Source organism: Cuculus canorus, chromosome 6 (genome assembly GCF_017976375.1).
Source record: "Cuculus canorus isolate bCucCan1 chromosome 6, bCucCan1.pri, whole genome shotgun sequence".
Lineage (NCBI taxonomy): Eukaryota > Metazoa > Chordata > Aves > Cuculiformes > Cuculidae > Cuculus > Cuculus canorus.
The window spans coordinates 26,357,737-26,377,005 of record NC_071406.1 but is presented as its reverse complement, the minus strand read 5'-3'; the positions used below and the strand labels follow the sequence as shown (position 1 = coordinate 26,377,005).

Sequence of the window (19,269 nt, the reverse complement as noted above, 5' to 3'; positions counted from 1 at the left end):
GCATTCCTACTATCTCCCTCTGTGCCATCAATATGTTGTTTTCTCAAAACGCTTTTCTTAGTACAAAGGTGGCATCTTCATTTCAAAGTGAGCTATAGTCAAAGCGTTCTCATGTAAGCTTCAATTTAGGCTAAACACAAGGGAAACCCAAGACTGTGGTATTATCTGTTTCTATGATACATCGGACTAAGTGTGACAGATAGCTATTAGCAATACAAATTAAAATGCTTCCTTTAATGCAAGAAAGGTCTGGAATGAAACCTGGGAAGTTCAGAGGAGAAGGCCCAACAACAGATGAACACTTATCCAACTTCTGCTTAGGGAAAAATCAAGCGCTATTTCTTACATTCTTCAGAGTCTATAGCATCACAAAAATACTACAGAATAAGGGACATCAAAAAAATTATAAAACATTCTTGAAGATCAGTTTGTCCTGGCCAGTTACAAAACCATACGCCTAGCTAATCAGATCGGTATTCTCAATGCTGAACCCAAATCTCTAATTAGGAGAGGCAGGAGATGCTTCATCATCTCTTTTGCTCCCCATAAAAAAGATGATTAAAGACGAGAGAAAATGATAAAATCAGTAGAGCAACCTCTGGTTATAAAATATTGTGGTTGTTTCAACATGAAGTATCCTATGGTAAAATGTATGTGACTTGGTCTCTTCCAGGGATTAGAAGAGGTGGACAAATTCGGTTTTGGAGGATGCATGAATAGACAGTGTGTCAGACCTGCATCAAAAGGATGAATGCATAAATCAATAAGCATAGCATTTTGCACACTAATGACTGTGTTTGCAGCTGCCAAAACTATTTTACTGAAAGTTTCTCCTGTTACATTTCAGAGCGATCTTTTCTGGACTATCAAGAAGTACTGCTATTTTTTTCTTGTTTTCCATTTTACTTTTTCATATTTCATGTATTTCTCTTGGGTGTGTGGGTTTGAGAGCTTTTACATGTACAGAACACCACCATGTTCTGAACATACATAAAAGTTGTGGATTGTTACTGTCTTTTGATTGATCTTTTCAACTTGTGATGCGCCTGAAAAACAAATACAAGGCAGATGTCTACTAGTTTTTGAATCAGGGCAAACAAATCCTGAACTATATTTAAAATCTCAACTATAAATATATATTCTGCTCCAGGTGGAAGCAATCGGTTTAATCTGTCATTTCTTTATTGATCCTTTTTTAATCCTATTGTAGTTTCTCTTTAAGCAAGACTATTTTCATGTGAATAATCACATCACACAATAATTTTGTCATAGATATTTCAATATCAACCTTTCCTATTGCTTCTTTAGCCAATTTCATACTAATGTGTTCTATGTGGCTTAGAAACTGAAGGTATTTGCTTTAGATCATGAACATTTTCCACAAACATGAACTGAAAAAAAGTGCTTTCTATCCTTTTAAAAATGTAGTACTATAATGGCGCTTTCTATGTCTGCTTAACTTTGGAGTCTGAAAATACTGCATTTTTATTTTGTCAAAGACATCCGTAAAACAAAATCAACTAAAAATACATTCTCTGTTACAGCAGAGTGAAGACTTGAATCACATGGAAGCACATTAGAGTGACTAGTATCAAAGGACCCCATGGGCAATTTAGGAAAAGGTAGTTAAGCAATTAATGAAGATATTTAAAATCCTAATATGGCTAAGAGAGCTTTGAAGGCAGCAAGGGATTAATATTTATTTAAGAGATCGTCACATTCCATGCCAAAAAAAGAAATGTAACAGACGCCACACTAGTCTGAATGCAAACATGCAGAATTTGAAGAACATTTTGTGGCAGCAATGACATCAGCACATCTCGCTTTGTCGTGATAGATGAGAAAAATGTCTTAAAGAGAGAATCATCTTTGCTACTTTTGACTGCTTTTGCTGAAAATTACTTCAGTGTTCTGAGATGTGTCACAACACATTGAATAAAATCTTCCCAGAGAAAGGAACGAATTGCTACTTTTCAGAGGTGGCATGCTTATTTATACAATTGTCAACAGATCACTGTAACTGCTCTGCAATGTTTTGTGGGATTCTATATGGCTATTAACCTGTTTTTATTGAGAAGTTGCAAGTAGCTGAATCGAACTTTCCAGTCTCCTATGTTGTTGGTCACATTGGATGAGTAAACTCTATTTAGGCTGAATTTTACTTCTCAGCAAAGGTCAAATTTCAGTGTTAATTATAAAGGCTTTCAGAAACTATGACTAACCGTGCCTGGTGTTTTCTCTGAGATGCATCCTGTTAGGATTGCGAAAGATTGGTGTAAAGTTCTGATCTTCCTTTTTGCAGAAAACCTGGAGAGTTCATCCTCTTCATTAGTGATATTTCTTTAGGTTTCCAGAACATTGATGTATCATCATTCTTCCCAGTTCAAGAATTAATGAAGCTGCTGAGGAGGGTCACGAATAAAGCTATTTTTAGTGTTTTTATTCCTTCAGATGCAGGTGGTGGGGCTGCCTTATGTCCCCTGCTCCAGGAAAAATAAACTTGTGTTTAAAAGCTCTCTTGTCTTAACTCAGTTTAAACAGAAAAGAACTAACGGGTGACAACTGATCCCTTGGCGGAAGTTCAGGGAGTTTCAACTCAGAGCTGTAAAAATACAGGTAGGATTTCCACTGTTATCAGATATCCACACATGTAGAAGACTAGAGGCTTGAATTAGTGCAGTAATATGCAGGAACTGAATCTATTCTGCAGTTGGCGTTATTTCTTTAACAGCGGTTCAATTAAAATTACAAAATTATAATAGAGAATTGATCTAAAATGATTGGGAGAGCTATTCTTTATGGTCGCTTTGGTGTCACAGAGAATGGAACAAAAAGTTAGTAGAAAAGCCAAATGGAAAGCTGAAAGTCTACAGTTCTCACTAGACCACTGGTCTATGCAGTAATGAGGCAGATGGGATTTTTTTCAAGCTTCTGCTTAATATTTAAGAGTTTATTTTACTCTATTTGATTTCCTTTAGACCTTGACAGTATTATACTTATCGCTTAAATCCCAAGCAGCCTTTGTTTTTGACATGTTGATTTAAAGAGAATTTCTCAATAAACGGTTAATGATGATGTGTTTTAAAAAGAGACCTACTGGTGTGCATAGCTGAGAAAGTAGCTTTCTGTGTATCATTCTATTTTAAGTGACTGTCTAAAATTTGTTGATAAAGAAAATGCATTTATAACACAGTAAATTTAGTAACTACCACCATGTATCCCTCCTAGAATCACATGCTAATGAAAAAGATGCTCTAATTATTAAGGCCGAAGCCCACTGAATACAACACCTTCCAATTAGCACTCCCCAGCTTGAATACTACCATTAACATTAAACAACAAAGACAAAAATGGGTATCAATTCACATAATAGAAAATAATTGATGAAGTTGGAGGGTGTGATTATTTGTGATTACTTTACAGTCATGCACTGAAAGTAAGAGAACCCCAGTTAGTATTTAATCTCTGGCTGCCTCTTTGAAGATAATGAAATTGGCTTCCTACTGATGATTATTCATTAACAATTAATTCTTTCTTGGTGATCTGCTTCATTTTCAGCTTCTCACCACAAACACGCAATGGAATAATTACAAGTGGAAATGAAAAAGCAATTAGTGGCAGATAATGCCAACATCTGATTAAAAAACAGTAGAACAGATTAGCCGGTAACTGCAACTCTGCTGTCTTCAGCAGGGAGATGTAAGTTGCCCAGAAATATTACAGTTCAAGCTGCGTTTCCCTTTTATTGCTTCCCCTACATCATGCTCTGCCACATTAAATGCTTTCTTTTATTCTTGGGGGCATTGACTTGTTGTAAATAATTTCTGAAGATTAAGCATTATTTGAGATGATTTGTCATCCTTCATGCTGAGACTTTCTGTCAAGAACGAAGGGAAAAAAGTACTTAACCCAAGTTATTTATTGTAGTTGTAAGAAAATGTAATGGGATTTTTTTTTTTTTTTTTGAGGGGAGGACAGTTGGAGATTTGCTTAAGTGAAGTGTTTGGAGACAAAGATCCTGGAAGTTGGACTCCTCTCTCCTAGACAGTATTTCCTTTTAAACTAGAGAACACAACAACTATCTTGTGTTGTACCAAATGATGGTTGTCTTTACTGTCAGAAGTTTAGCTTGTTTTCAAAGCATGTTGTGATGCTGCTGGGTCTGCACCACAGATATTAGAAATGTATACTATCATCTCTTAAAACTGTAAATGATTTACATCCTGCAGAACCGAGAATCCCATACTTACTGAACACTCACTTAGCAACCAATCCAACTAAGCAAATAAGTGCTTTGCAGGAAATCTATGAAGCATGTGGGGGGTGCTTCATAGATCCCCATCTATGAAGGGGGACTTGAGAGGTGAACCTACAGTCCCTGTTGCATATGCAAACCACAAGAACCAAAAGGCAGAGTCTCAGCCCATTCAGGAATCCCAGGCTGCATCATCACATTGCAAATCCTTCAGCAGAGCAAGTTCCCGTTTCCTGAGTTCATGCGGCCACTCTCTGGACTAAGTTTACAAAAAAGGTTGCTTTTCAAATGCTGATGAAGTGACTTGCTATAACCTGTTAATGTTACAGTTCCGCTTTAGAGAAGAGAGTTCACAAACAGATGAATAAGGACAGCTGGTGTGGTGGGCATGCAAATACGCTAATGGCAGGAACCTCATTAACCACTTGGTCGAAAATGATCAGTTACATGGAACTACAGGTTATTTTGGTTTTCAATTCAGAGTTAGCACTGTAGCCACTGTTGTCATGGGCATGCTGACTGTTTTTCAAAACAAAGAAAGAAGTTTAGGAGTTAACTTTGCTGGGTTGTTTTGAGAGCCCAAATGTTGCGTTTTCAAAAAGGATGACTGTAGGCAATCTGTGTTTAGAGATTTCTGTACAGGGAACTGAAATTGCCTCCAAATACATGGAAAACAAAGTGTTTTTCATGGTATTTATTTAGAGGTTTCATTATTTACATTTGCTCCCAAACATACATGATGTACGTTAAATATGTGAGATGAGTTAGAAAGCAACAGCAACATATTTCCCTGCAAAACAGCTGTAGTTTCAGTCCGGAGAAGGCTTTCTTTTTGCTGTCTGTTGATACGAACAGCAAATGGTGATGGGCAAACTGCACAATAAAAGACTCTTTGGTTAGAGTCTCACCACATTTTTGGTGAAATATGAACTAGTCAGACGAATCAACAAAACATCTCATGAGACCAACTAAGGGTGTTGCATGTGCAAAGAATTGTCTTAATAACAAAGTTTCTCCCACTCTGTAAACTTCTGAATTTGGAACAACTTTTCCTGGGCAGCTGAAGCAGATTGCTAAGTTCCATGTGAATTGCCAGCAGAGTCCTTGTAGTATTGCACTGATGTGTGGCACTCTTTTTAGCACAAATTCCATCCAGTCATAAAGGAGTTCCTTGCACTAGTTTATAAATGTAGGGGGTGTTTCTAAGGAAAAATAATCTATTCAAAACTTTTTGTGTGTGCCTTGATTCATCTCTTGACACAAGGTTGGGTAGTCAGTGCTTGGAGATATACCAGTCACGTTCAGATGTAAAAAAGAGAAAGAAATTAATAGAAATGGCAATGCTTGTGGCAGTTAATTTTCACTGGCTGAATCTGTGCCCTGTGTACCAGAACTGTGTTACTAATACTGGGAAAACACTTTCAGGCCAAAAATTGTCTCCTAAGGAAACTCTTGAATGTTCTATATTTTTATTTATGTTGTCAAATATTACATCCATAGCACATAGGTAAAGTATTAATCTAAAAATATGCAGTAGTTGTGAGATGCCCATTTCATTTGCATTTGCTGATAAAATATGAGTCCTCAAATACTAGATCATATTTGTTGATGCATTATCATAAATTGCACAGTTTATTTTTTCTCCTTTCTTTTTGTGATTAGTCATTCAAACTTGTATTAATGTAAAACATTTACTTAGTATTTAAAGTATTAAAGAGTTTGAAGAATTAATTGAAAATAATCTTAGTAGTAACATGGTGTTTGCAGTACAGGCAGGTCTTGCTTCTTACCCACCGTCCATCAGTTATGGTAATTCAGTATCACATTACCCTGTGAGAAGGCACATTTCCCACTCTAACCTATCACCATAAATCTATTTTTTCTTCATAGTACTAAACCTGTGCAGGGATAATCCCATGCATGATTCCCCAATACCAGTTTATCCCTTACATAACTGGACATGTGATTGCCTGTTTCCCACCATTTGTGTTCCATGGGCTGGGTTTCAGATAGCTTGCAAGATTAGTAAACTGTTTTAGACATGAAAACCTTTACAGCAGGTTTTTATCAGCCACCTTATGGCTAGATAACAGGCTGATGAGTGTCTCATTTCTGAAGTAGCGGAAACACTACCTGACCTTTCTTCTGCCTTGGGCAAGTCAAGACCTCCACCTAGCTACTGAAATTCTCTTGTTTTTCCTGAAAGGCTTTAGAAAGGAGGAGCTGTAGTTTGCCACAAAATGGAAAAACTGCCTGGAGCCAGGGGGTAAGAGGTACATGGTACTGACAAGTCTGTAGTTATTGTTGAGTACAGGTTTTGGATCACACAGTTGAAACCAGGGCTGCTATCTGCCTGTAGCAAGCTGTGAAAAGCAAAAGCACCAGTAATAAACGTGGAAATATTCAGGAAAACAAATATTTTCACTCTCTTTCATTGGCAAAGGTTTCCCCATTACATTCCCTGAGACCATTTTCTCATTGTCCTTAGACACCAGAGGTTCTGGCACAAGTAATACAGATAATTCTTCCATGTTCACTTTTACATCGTGATCAGCAGATCTAATCTTTGAAAATCTTATAGATGATGTGCTTTGGGTCTAGTTCGAAGTCTATCTACATCTGTAGATTGTATTATCCTCAGCTTAAGGTCTCCTTGCTTTGTGACACTTGCAGCACAGCATTTTACGCTCATTACTTTTTTGCTACTGAGCACGGAGGAGATGATTCAGAAAAGCAGAGGCAGACTGGTGTTTTAGCAAGGGCTTGCTGCTTTCTTCAGAATTCTCAGAAAGACTTCTCAGTACATTGCTGTCACTAAGAAATAAGTAGGCATCACATCCCAGACAGCCACTCACAGTTTATTGTCCAAAGTCACATTAGTGTCTCACCTCCTACTAATTCTTCTGTTTAAATTATGACTGTGACAATTTTCCTCTCCTTGTGCCTACTCAGACTGTCAGATCACATCAGGCATCTGACTTCTCTGCTGACCTTTCCTTCACCTTCATGTTAGAAACAAGCTCTTCTATTTCGACTACTAGGGCTTAAAACTTAAATCACAGCTTAAATTTTCTTCAGCACACATAGGCAGAACAGGGAGAAATTCGGATTGTTTAGAGAGAGATCTTGTGGTGAAGACAGGAAACGGCAATAGAACAAAGCCAAGGACTGGCATGCCAGCTTAAACCCACCACGACAAACTACTGGTCCTAATACTTAGGTGTCAAAACATTGTCTAAAGAAATCACTATCATGCATAATACAGTAATGTTATTGCTTAAAAGACACTGGTTTTGAGTGCTAGATATTTTACTTATCCTAAAAGTTCACTCTAGATGTTGCTGGGCTAGAAAAGAAGTCCAGATAGAAAAACCTCTATAAGAACCAATAAAAATGCCCACATAGAAATGCATTAAGATCCATGTTTTAGTGCGATTAGTTTGTTTTACTAGAATTGTGATTTTGACATAAAGGAAAATACCAAACCAGGTAACCTTTTTCTTGTGTCTGATGTTAGGGACTAATTAATATATTGGGTCTGAGGCTCCCTGGTAGTTTAATATGCATGTAACATAGCACAATTCAGTGACGGCTCTTGGAACCTAGAAAGTCTTTATATGAAAGTGTGTGAAGAAACCACTCTCAGTGAGATGACACGCATTTGCAAAGGACTATGAAAGGAGGTTATACTACACCTACAGACATCCTATGCACAAATTGAGTGACAGATATTACAAAACTCAGTCACACATTTATAAAGGAATGGAATTGTTCATTACAGAAGTAATTTTACCTTGTGCAGAAGTACTACCTTTTTTCGTAAGATCTCTTCTTCACTCAAGTGATCATTAGTTTTCCTTATATTAAAGATTCACCATAGTTTCAAGCTTGCAGATCTGTCAATCACCACCTGAAATCCTTAGATTAGGCTTGAAGCCACATTGATGGTCAGTTCGGCAAGCCAAGATGGACTTTGTGTTAAGCCTCACCTTTGCTTCTCATATGTGAATCCTTGCAGTAATAACGTAATATTTTTAATGTTTCAAGAATTCAAACTAGTCCTTCACAAAAAAGAACCACATTTCTGCACCTATTCAGTTTGCTGCTACTCCTCCTCCCTAAAAAAGGCCAAGCCAAAGCCCACAAACCTGAAGCTCTGCATAAGGGTGTGATATATGCATGTGTAATACAGAAGGAAATGTACTGTGGTGCTCTATGTGCTGCACAGAGTCTCTCTGCTGTCCTTCTCCTCTTCCACCTCTTCCAGTGTACTTCTTCCACTAGCTAGACACCTGCCTTTGGTTTTTTTATTCCCATTAAAGTTGTGGTTATGTACAGCAAAACATGTATGTTCTGTTTTCTCTTTTTCCTACTTTACTGACTCCCAATCTGGACTTTTGGGCTAAAGATTTTGCAGGTGCTGAGTGACAATGGCAATCACAATGATGATGTTTAGTCAGTATGGAAGATTGAGATCTGTGACTGTTCTGTGAGTGGATATTCAGGGCCTCATTATTCTCTTGCAAGAGGGAGAGAGAGCGTATTATGTCAGCGGTCCCGAAGGAACCAAGCATGTTTTTAGAAGTAGGACCAAACAGTAAAAAAAAAAAAAAGACAGATTATTTCAATCTATTTGTCCAATGTCTCCAGGCACTGCTGCTACATAGAGTGATCTGCTGTACTTAGTTTAGCAGCTAGTAGCCTTCAGAGCAACACAGGGCTCAGCAGGGACAAATTTTCTAAGTGCATGCTTAGTATTAGTAACTGAAAGTGTTCAAAGACTTGAAAAGACTTTCCACAGCCTGTCCTGATCTCCACATTTATCTTAAGCAAGTCAGTTATAGAGGGAGCTTGTTTAATGATAAGGTGGCAACGTCTAAAGCAGCCACCTGGAGCTCTGGTCTTCTGTGGAAATTAGAGTCATATACTCAGTGCCATATTCATCCGTGAGTTGTGTGATCTATAGACAGCAATAAACCCAACTGAACTCCGCCCTTAACCCCATCTATCACTGTAATACGCATACCTGCCGCCAAGATAACAAACCAAATGGGTTTGGTTAGTAAACTTGTTTTGTTTAGCATGTAGTTAGTAAACATTTGTTTAAGTAGCTGCTATATGGAGGTAGAATGAAAACAGGTACTGAACTGCTTTGAAGTTAAATTGAAAAGGGAAGGGATGATTTTCATAGTTGAGTTGTTTTCTAGCTTTGCTGGCACAAACAACGTGAAGGGCAAGCCTGTAATATTACATGTTCCTTTCAGGCAGTCTGAGTTCTCCCTGAAAGCAGAGTAAAGCTCTGCATTACCCCAGAGGAAGACATAATATTCCTTTTATTGAAATTGTAAATCTAGGACCATACAGCTCTCTTATTTATACAATATGTAGCAGTGAGTTTTAGGTGGAATGATTGCACTGTGTTCCTGACCAGGTATTTCTTCTAAGAGATGAATTTTATCCTTAATTTCTTAAATAATGTATATATTATATCATATCATATCATATCATATCATATCATATCATATCACTAATAAAAGTTATGGTTCACAGGCCTTTTCCACAGAGGTTCACCCTAGCTAGGCAGTCCCCAGCTCACAATGTTGCAAAGGTCTCCTCCTTCTCTAGTGCAGGTCTTTGTGTTGTCCTTGAACTTCACAAAATTGCTATTGGCCGTTTAGTATCTCTCGGTTCCTCTGAATGTCAGCACTGCCCTCAAGTGTATCGACCGGTTCTCCCCAAATAAGTGTAAGCTCCAAAGAACTGAATTATCTTTGATCAAATGTAGGAATTGGGCTCCTGTCACCCTACCACCACCCAGTTATGACTCAAGTCCACAAGACTCAAGTCCACAAATTCTTATTTTTCTCCTCAGTAAGTTCTCAGTACACACTTGTGCCTCTGAAGATGTTTAAAGTGCTGCCATCTTCTCCTTTTCTGCATCTACATCAGGTCAGACTGTGGGAGCAGTTGTCCTTCTGCCCGCCACTATGGTGGAGCCCCACAGGAGACATTATCAAGCACAAGGCTTGTGCAGGACACTGCAGCCAAAACGTATTGCCACATTGACTTGAAAATAACAGTAGTATCAGAGAAACAGTAGCTCCCATTTATTTAATAGCTCAGCCCTCAGTCTAAATGTGTTTAGAAGATTTTGTCTGGGATTTAGTTGAAATGGCCTGAAGTTGCGTAAGGGGAGGTTTAGATTGGATGTTAGGAAAAAATTCTTCACTGAAATAGTGGTGAAGCATTGGAACAGGCTGTCCAGGGAAGTGGTGGAGTCAGCATTCATATAGGCGTTCAAAAAATGTGTAGATGTGGCACTTCTGGGCATGGTTTAGTAGGCATGATGGTATTGGATTGATAGTTGGACGTGATGATCTTAGAGTCTTTTTCCAATCTTAATGATTCTATGGTTTGTTTTCACACCATTTCTGTCTGAGCACAATCAGTCTTCCAGCACAGCTTTATAACTACTGAAGCCAGTGAGTATTTTATCACTAATCAGAATCTGGTGCCATTGAAATCAGTGATGAACTTTTATCCCTAGAATGATTACCATTCACACTTAACAGTGACTCTGTATATCGTCTAATTTAACACTTAAAAGGAAGTCAGTGTTCCCCAGCAGGGTTCCCATTGTTACGGTCTACTCAGTTTATACTCTGCAGACTAATTGAAAAAAATAAACACAAATTCCCTTTTCTAAAGAAGTGAAAACTAGAGTTTTCTGATAAATGAAACTGAGTAACTCATATACTAGCATGTGGGGGTTTTTTTCCCCCTTGCTTCTGTACAGTGTCTGCAAGTCGGGATACAGTAAGATGCTGGGTTTTGTTTATTTATTGATTCAGAAGACTAGGGTGAAGAGTGAAGAAAACACTTCTTCCTGTAAAGAAGGTGAAGTCCAGATCCTCACTGAAGTATGTTGGACAGATTTGTTCATACATTACCCATAGGAAAAAGCGGTTAATTCTTTCTGAGCTGATGGAATAGTCTCAGCCTCTTGCCTTCCAGCCTATCTGTTCTTCTGGTATTCAGCTCCTAGACTTGTTTCCAGTGAATGCTTCTGAACTGTGAGTAGTTCTTTATGAAAACCTAAAATCTCACACAAAGGAAACATCTCAGTAGCTGGCTGAGCCTAAAAATGATTGAAAATAAACCAGAAGAATAACAGGAAGCAGTTTTAAAGCTCTAAATATTGATCTACTCAAAGCTTACATGTGTTCTCCTTACAATTACAGTAGTCTGTGGCCCCATTTCCTGCTTAGCGTTTATTTTAAAAAATATTTGTAGCCCACAAAGAAGTCTTTGCTGGTGTTCAGGCAGATAGTTTTTTTCTATTTCTGCGAGCAAACGCAAGATTTCACAGCTCTTTTATCACACTGCAAAAGTCCCCCCACGCTGTTCATCATGACCATGCAGACACAAGGAAATGAAGCTTAACAGGTTACCCAACCACAGCTGAAAGAACAGAGTGTACTAAAAATACATGTATACACTCTACAGTTACATATGTGCACACAGATATTATGTTGTTTTGCAAGATGGAAAAGAAAAATCTTTTCACTAAATGAAAATACTGAAAATGAAATGACAACAGCAGCAGATGCTGAAGCAAATCATCTAATTAAGATGATTTCATCAACCGTTTTAAAAGACATTTCAAAAAGCAATATAATACTAAGTCACCAGAAGAAACGTTGATTATGCTTGCATATACAGGCACAATAATACTTTAGCTGAGGGTGCTCTTTCAAGCATGAAAACAAATGATACTCTCAAAATTGTTTATTTTTTTTATCCAGCTGTGCTGCGCATCCTGCTAAGGATGTAGACATTAAAAAGTGTAGACATTAAAAAAAATCTTAAAAAATATAACCCATAGCCAGGAAGATACAATTCAAATCAACAGAAGTTTTGCCTCAGTCAGGACTGCAGAACGACTTCCACGCAGCATGGAGAATAACTTCTTTCTAGCAATGGGAAGAATTTTCAAACCAATTTGCGAACATCGGGAACCTAATTTTCACCTCGTATTCTTTGCACGGGAGAGCCAAATTGTGGCTCAACAAAATCTTAATCCAAAAGTTAGGATGAAGGCTGAGCAACACAAGAAGAGCCTGCATCTTAAGTCTAACGTTGACTAAAAATCAAAATTAAAAGGGAGAACTTTACCCTGATCCCTTCTAATGATATTATTCTAAACTACCTTCCTCCAATCTTACGCTTGCTCTTCCTTTCATGTATAATGCAGAGCGCAGTATTGGGTTTTTACTGCTCAGTGACATTCTCACTGTAAAACTTTTAGTGTGGGAGAGGTGTGTGGGCTGCCTCCTCACCACAGCACTGCACATATTCAGCTTCCCCTTTTCACTGAGAAAAATAGCAAGGAGCGCTCATGCCTTCATGTGCCTTGTTGAATTTTTGTTCCCTGCTGTTGTTTTCTTTATTTTAAAATGGCTTCTGAATAAAATAGTAGTCATTCAATAAAAAAGCACTTTATGTTCTTGAAGAAGAAGAAGATGAAGAATTGTGAATGTTACACGAAAGGACAATAACTGAGTGTTCTCTTTCTGCTTTTAACCCATCTTCATGTCCTGTTTATCTTTGTCAGTATTCCTTTTATTTAAACCTTCCTTCCTCAAAGCAGGGAATTACAGCTTCTTCCCTTTAGAGGAAGATCACTCTTTCTAGTACTGGTGTCATTTGTAAAGATTTCAGAAGGAGGTTTTTCCCTCTTATATTGATCCCAGTGATTGACTATCAGTACAAAAGACCTTTTTTTTTCATCTTCGAAGAGTAGTTAGTCACAGCATGAGGAAGTATCAGGCTGTTACTAACACCCTCCGCAGGTGGTAGCTCACAGGCAGTGCTGGGGAAGCAGAGCAGGGACAGAATTAAGCTAATTAGCTGGGGCAATGAAAGAACTGCAGTGCTCAGTGTAATAAAGCAAAGCAGGGCTTCAGGAACAGAATCTGGTTTTCACCAATGGCATACTCCAACTGTAAAATTCCTCTGTAAGAAGCTCCAACTGAGCTTCTCAACAGGTTTGCCACAAGGTCAGTGCTCACTTGTATGTTTTTGTATGGATGTTTTGTAGATAGAAATAAAACCATCTTGAGAAAGTTTCTGTTTGTCCCTCTTCCTTCCTGAATCGGTTTGGCAGCAAATGCAATAGGTGATAATAAACCTCAAATGGAAAATCACTAAAATGATGTTGCAACTGTGCATGCTACATAAAAATATTACTAATATCAATTATTTTCAGAGGTTACCTCAGCAACAATGTGGAACAAACAAGCAGATGCTGACAATATTAGAGCTCAAGAAAATGTTTCTTCTTTCTACAGACAAATATCCCCTTTGACACTCTCAAGCCCACTGACACTACAGTAGCCTGTTCTTAAGAGCCTGAAGGTAATCACTGAATGCATAGACTGACAAACCACTAAATTCTGCTGTAAATCAGAAAACCTTACAGAGAGAAGTTTTCAGAGCAACACCATTATTCTTTTGGTGAAGGTGATTAGATTTTGTCAGTGGAAGCAAACTCCAAAGCTGTTCTTATTTTCATCAACAGGGAAGCGGAATATCCAGTAAACCCTCCTGATGCTGAGAATAACAGGAATATTATAATTGTTATTAAATACCTAAATCAGTATTCAAGGCTGCCACTGTTCCAGTCACCATAAAAAACCACCACTATATAGTTGTTTTGTCATTAAAACACACAGGTAGATTAAGGGTCAAGATATGTAAATTTCTTCAAAATACATTACAGGCAAGTAACACCTGAATATTTAAATAGCCTAAAACAATTAATTTGAAACAGTGACATAAAATATACTATATATTTATACCAGATGGAAGGAAAGAAATTGACCGGGGGCTTGTACATGATAGATGCGTTGTGGCAGACAATCACAGCTGCTAGGCAGGGCTCCTTTTCTGACTAACTGCTCACTTAAATTTTTCAGCTAATTAATGAAAGCCAGTCTAGAGTAGAAAAATGTAAGAGTCAGCCACTGTGCCTGCTCTCGATTGTGACTGGTTATTTTGGTGTGTTGGTACACATCAGTGGTAGATGGCTTCTCATGGACAGGAAGAACCCTTCACTAAAAGTAACTCTTTGTGGATGTTGAGATCGGAGTTTCTTAGCTCAGGAGGAAAGAAAGATTAACTCTTTCTCTACTACCATAAGAATGTACGTTAGCAACATGCCTAACTACAGTTAATTTGTTTCAGTAAAGAAAAATAAATCTGCAACTGCTAAAATTGAACTTTTGTCACAAGATTGATTTACAGATAAGCAGTGTTTTTCATTGTTTCTTCTTCATATGGACACTTCCACTAAGCTCTGTCATTTGTATTAATTCTCAAAATTTACATTTGAATATCAAATGTTTTCATCCAGAAATTATGTATGTTTCTTAAACAAAACCCTATACCTTCTACAGAAAAAAAAATTGTCCTATATCTTCACGCTAAAGAGATATTCTTTTAATATTGAGCTAGTGTCATTAAACTGAAGTTTCTAGATGACTGTGCTAATATTCTCTTAAACAAATTATAAGGTCATATCACAAAAATGAAATTGGTTAAAAATGACTAAAATCTCTGAAGTATTAACATATTTCTCACACAAATGGCCTATAAAACTGCCTCACTGCCAGTTGATACAAGCACCCTTTGTACAGAGTTGAATAACTCAGCAAAGCAGAACTGTTGCTGTGTAACCTTTAGTGCTGATACAAAAGCCAAGAGGGTGAAACTTGTCCCCTGCACTTGGTTCTTCACAAGCATCTTCAAAGAGTGACATTTCATAGACATTTAATTGTCTGTCAGCTGAATCACAGACCAGGTCTGCTTATGCATTTACAACTAGAGTAGGAATCTCCTCCTTAATTACAATGACTCCACGACAGGGTTGGACAGTAGCTGTGCTGTGTCTGTGATGGGTCTTACGACATTAGGAGTTTGTGCTGAAATCTCCATTGAAAACCTGAACCTGAGCACAAAATAAAGCAAGATGTTAGAGGAGGAAAAGCTAGTCTGGAAAACAGAGAGACAATGTGTTAAAGCTCCTTTTTTACTTAGTGGTGAAGGAGGCATTTGTGGTCTGTGGTGAGAAGTGTTTTGGGGCTGTGCATGCATTTAGCAATGTTTTTAATCTGTATGAACAGATGTGACAGTAGAATCCCTGTATAGTTGTTGCAGCAGAGACAGAAAAGCACAAACCCTACCATTTCCTCTCCAATGGAGCTGGCACTTGTGTGGTTTTGTCTAGTGGAGGCACCTGAGTGGAGATGATAGTCTGCTATAAAGATGTTTGAGACATTATTAGAAAGGTCAAAAGAAAGAAGTCTGTTCTCTTTCTTTATGCTCACATAGGTGTGAAGCTGGTCCCCATAAACTGTGCTATAGAAGTTTTCTTTAACCTCTTTCCCAGAGAAATACAAAGCTCAGTTGCATGTTTGCTGTCTTTGTCTAAGAGTACATGAAGTGAAGCTTTGCTGTTACTGTTAGCCAATGCAGAGCTCCTGTGGTTAACATCACGCCACACCTCAACTAAAGGGTTTTGTTGAGAGGCAGACTGTTTTGGCATGGGCTTATGATCTGCTTCCAGTTACTTGGAGCTCTGGGAGTGCACACGTACTCTGAGAGATGGCTGAAGAAGAAAATGTTGCAATGGTCATCCACAACTACAAAATAAAATGAACTGAACTCATCTTTGCCGTGCTAGAGGCTGTTGGCAGACTGGGGTCTTCTGACAGTCCTCAGGAGCTTCTACATGTCTTACCCTACTTGCTAGCAGAATGACTCCATGGTAATTGTGTAGCCTGGCTCCTATAAAACTTTTGTTAAAATGCAACAATTTTGGGGCTGTAGTTGGAGATTAGAAAACAATCCAATCTGCACTACATATTTAATTCAATGTATCTAAACCCAATTCATCTATTTTGCCTTTTTCTCATTCATTTCTCTCTTACTTATCCGTTTTAATTCCAATAAATCCTTAAGCCATGGAGCAAAATCTGCATGTTGATAGCCATCTGGACATCCTGAGCACTCTAGGACCCGATGAAGGGTGACTAATGAATGAGATGCAGAAAAGAGATACTGACCCTTTTTGTAGGTAGTGGGTACTTAGCAATGCAGCCTTAGCAGAGTTAGGATCACAGTTGCGTGAATAAAGAGTAAAGGTTCAGAAGTTTGCCTGAAGATCAGATCAGTTAGCCATGTTCCATTCCATGACATTATAAGACTTTCCACCAGACTTGCATAAAGGTCAGCAGGAAGTCTACTTAACGTTGACTTTCACAGCATAAGTTTAAGAACTTATCTAGTGACATCAAAAGAATTGCTATTTCCGAAACTGAATTACATACCTTCATTCACTACTTTTGTGCACCACAGCAACTGGACAGTAGTCTTTAAGTCTTAAATATCTTAGAAATTTCCCATAAACTTTCAATCAAATTTAGATTCAGTCTTTGTCATTGTGGTTTGACATATTAAAATTCAAGTAATTCCCACCAAGATTCTGAGATGAAAGTGATGTCAGGCAAATTTGCTTATTGTGGAAGAAGTAAAGCTTGAAATTTTCTATGGAATTGACCTGGAAATGAAATGATCTTCCCCAGCTATAAACCTCTTGTTTACTGCTTCAAGTGCACATTGATTTTTTAATTGTCTCTAATAGAAGAAATACATAGCAACAAACTAAACCAACCTGTGCTTCTGTAATGCTCAAAGAAAAACAAATTCGTCAGACATAAACCTTTTCAAAACAAGTAGCTCTACAAAACGTAGACTTCTCTCTAGTGAGACTACAAGAGAAGAAAGAAAACCGAGATGTTATTCACATCATTTAATGTTTTCCTACAAGTGGCTGCTAAGGTGATCACTGAAGAATTTATACAGAATAAGGTTTGGCATCCACAATGTATTGTTTAAAAACATCTGTCTAATATGTTTAAGAAATGACTAAGTTCAAGGAAACAATATGATGAAAAGAGGCTACAATGAGATAATAAGTTAAGTGAAAAATTATCCATTTAGTGACTTGTAAAAGCTGGTTACAATTAAGATTCTTATAAATCCTCCTAACCTCTATAGCTAGATGACAGTGTAGCACAAAGGATATACCTGCCCTAAGTTAAGATCACTTTTATAGTGTTAAGCACAACTTACAATGAGTTCAGGGAATTCAACTACATAAGAAAAATATTAATCAAAATCAGCTTCAGTTCTCCTCCGACTCAAAAGCCAAAGCTCCTTTGTTGAAATTGAGAAACTTCAGCTGCACACTTAACCTTGTGTATCTTCCCTGAGTTTCAGTGGGTGAGTAACTTCACTTTACCACAGCTGCCCCGAAATGGGGACAATAAAGATTTCAGTCTTGCTGTTTATAACGCAGTGGTAGTGTAAACTAATTCTGTAAACTAACAAATCACCACTGCTGAGAAGAGCTGTTTGGCAGCTACAGGCCAGTAAATCCATTGATTCATTTCTAGGAGAATGTGTGACCTCTTTGGAGTGCCAGACTGAAGGCATAGTACAGTGCTTCCTCACAAAAATGTGTTAGTAGATCAACTACAACTTCAGCAAGGATTCAGCTCACATGATTTCTTCAGAACTTTCCAAAAACCAGAGGAAAAAAGTAAGTCAGTTATGGCCAGCACTGAAATAACAGGTAGTCTTCACCTCAGAAGCCATTTCTTGATGTCACTGTTCAAAGATCCTAATCCTTCCAAGGTATTCCCACTTTCCTTTTTCAATGACCCCCACATGCCCTCTATTTCCTTCAATACAGACTTACCCAATTTGTCTTTGCAATGCCGATGTCAATTATCTCAACTCGAGGCACTTGAAACACACTGCACTTATTCAGAAATGCAATTAGAAACAATCAGGCGAATAAAAAACCTCAACTTGAGGCTGGAGATAAATTCTGCTATCATAGCATACGAGTCAACTTTACTGATTATACCAAATGAAAAGCAGAGGGTAATTTACCGTGCTACTTGGAGTGAGTCACTGGTACGGAAAGATATATTTCTGTATTTGGCGTTTGATTTAAATTCCTATAAATAATAGCCCCAATGGTGACAGTTTATTCTCAGACAGAAGACAGAAAGGAGGATAAAAAACAAATGTTGCTGCTTCCTGATGAATGTCTGTTCTTAATAGTCTAACTAAGCCATCTGAAATGCTGGCAAAATAGCTGCAGTCTTACCAAGATCCTGAGGACGTTTGGGATTTTCTCTCAGCTCTCTGTAATGACCAAGTAACTATAATGCCTTCAGTACCTCTTCAGGCTCTGCTTTTTCATTTGTTGAAGCATGATCGGCTGATTATTTTCTGCTCAGGTTATAACCCATATTAGAGACGTGGCTAAACCCATACTATGCCTTTAGGTCAGGTTCAAATTTTCGTTTCTCTCAGTTTGTGTGTGTCTGCTGTAGCTCAGCACGCTGCAGCTGTGTGCTAGTAGTGAAACTTGTGCTTCATAAATATCCCCGAGACCTCACACCACTCTGCTTTGTCTTTCCACATTACCAGAACACGTACAACTTGGCAAAAGCAACACATGGTGAGCTGCAAAGCTGTCCTCTCATTTTCTAATGACTTCTCGATGCATCATACCAGGTTTTCCCCTTCATGTGGGTGAGCAGCACTGGTGTGTTTGCCACTTCAACAGTGGCAGTGTGCAGCCACAGAGTGGGAGATGGTCACTGTCGCGCCTGCTCTGCAGGGAGGGGAAGATGGGAGGAATCGCCTTTCTCATCCTTTGGGTCACTGCCACAAGGCAGAATCAGATAGATTTATGGCACAAGGCAGGAACCCAATACTGAGACAGTGACAGCACAGAATTAGGGACAGAAATAAAACTGTGGATAGTCCTAGGCCACTGTGGGCATATCGCTCTGGCTATTTCTTTCCCAGAAAGGTATCACACCATTGTGTGGCTGGGGAAAAGCATTGTGTGAAAATGCTGTCTCTGCACACGC

General features: G+C 38.3%; 1 long non-coding RNA gene across 1 annotated transcript in view; it reads right to left on the bottom strand.

The window, feature by feature from the left end:
* The window catches only part of LOC128852455 (uncharacterized), a 45,074-nt gene extending 26,357 nt beyond the window's left edge, over positions 1 to 18,717 (bottom strand). Inside the window, exon 1 of the long non-coding RNA XR_008450287.1 lies at positions 18,495 to 18,717. This is a non-coding gene — a long non-coding RNA (uncharacterized LOC128852455). The remainder of the gene's footprint in view (positions 1 to 18,494) is intronic.
* Positions 18,718 to 19,269: the final 552 nt, after the last annotated feature.